At 36.7% G+C, this 1,353-nt stretch overlaps 1 long non-coding RNA gene across 1 annotated transcript; it reads right to left on the reverse strand.

The window, feature by feature from the left end:
- Window positions 1–4: 4 nt before the first annotated feature.
- On the reverse strand, window positions 5–1,347 carry LOC106944342 (uncharacterized). Its single transcript, XR_001424232.1, has 2 exons — window positions 486–1,347; window positions 5–401 (listed from the first exon to the last, which is right to left on the reverse strand). It is a non-coding gene; the product is annotated as an uncharacterized LOC106944342 (long non-coding RNA).
- Window positions 1,348–1,353: the final 6 nt, after the last annotated feature.

Consider the following 1,353-nt stretch of genomic DNA (forward strand, 5'->3'; position numbering starts at 1 on the left):
TGGACAGGACCAGAAGGACCTCTGCAGCAGTCAGGAGGGAGAGCAGCTTGTCCAGAAGCAGTTTGTTGCTTTGATTGAGACTTCTACTCTTCAGGGAGATGATATGAGTGAAGAAGAGACAAGAACAGAGCAGCTTTCCCTTCGTGTCTCTCCAGTGGTTGAGAGCAAAAATCGGGAAGGAAGCAGCTCCTCTGAGTCAGAGAGTCAGTCTGATACTGGCACAAAGAAAAGACCTTTCAAATGTGACATTTGTGGGAAATGTTACACACAACAGTGTGACTTGAAAATCCATTACAGAACTCACACTGGTGAGAAACCTTTTCCATGTGAAACATGTGGCAAAGGTTTCTCACAAATTAGTATTTTAAATCGTCACAAGAGAATTCATACAGGTGAGAAACCTTTTTCATGCCAGATATGTGGAAAGAGTTTCTCTGGAATTGGTAATTTAAATCGTCACAAGAGAATTCATACAGGAGAGAAACCTTTTTCATGCCAGATATGTGGAAAGAGATTTTCTCGAATTGGTCATTTAAAGGACCACAAGAGAATTCATACAGGTGAGAGACCTTTTTCATGCCAGATATGTGGAAATAGATTTTCTCAGATTGGTAATTTAAAGGACCACAAGAGAATTCATACAGGTGAGAGACCTTTTTCATGCCTGTCATGCGGAAAAAGTTTCTCACGAATTAGTAATTTAAATCGTCACAAGAGAATTCATACAGGTGAGAAACTTTTTTCTTGCTAGTCTTGTGAAAAAAGCTTCTATCAAAAGGATAATTTGATAATTCACATGAAAACCCATATAGGTCAGGGGCCACTTTAAAGCCAAACCTGTGAAAAAATGTTCCTTAATATTGGTCACTTAATTATTCTCATTAGAACCCACATTCAGGAGCCTGGTTTTTCACATGAGATATGGAGAAAAAAGTGGTTTTTTTATGCTGGTAAACTGAATTTCCACATGAAACAAATATACAAAAGTGAGAATTTGTCATTAGTCAGTCAGATTTACTATAAGAAATATTAAACCCTTTCTTGTATTGTTTTCACTTTGCAAAATACATTAGACCCTCAACTATTTTTGGTTGCCCATTTATGGATTTTTTTTTTATTGTGCAAATCCATGAAGTTTGTTGAGGTACATTTAGAATTATTCAAAACCACTTCAACTGTTTTGGAAGTAGGTATATTAAAGCACCATGTTACTTGACATGCCACTGACTGACTTTTGCAAAGTAACCAATCAGGACGATTTCAGAATCTTCAGTTTTCCACAATGAACATCTGCAAGTCAAATGTTTATGAGTAACACACCAACTTTTCATGCTTTACTGAAGAATTTCATGT

The sequence above is a fragment of the Poecilia latipinna genome, unplaced genomic scaffold, assembly GCF_001443285.1.
Source record: "Poecilia latipinna isolate Pla-1442-1.1 unplaced genomic scaffold, P_latipinna-1.0 Scaffold8193, whole genome shotgun sequence".
Lineage (NCBI taxonomy): Eukaryota > Metazoa > Chordata > Actinopteri > Cyprinodontiformes > Poeciliidae > Poecilia > Poecilia latipinna.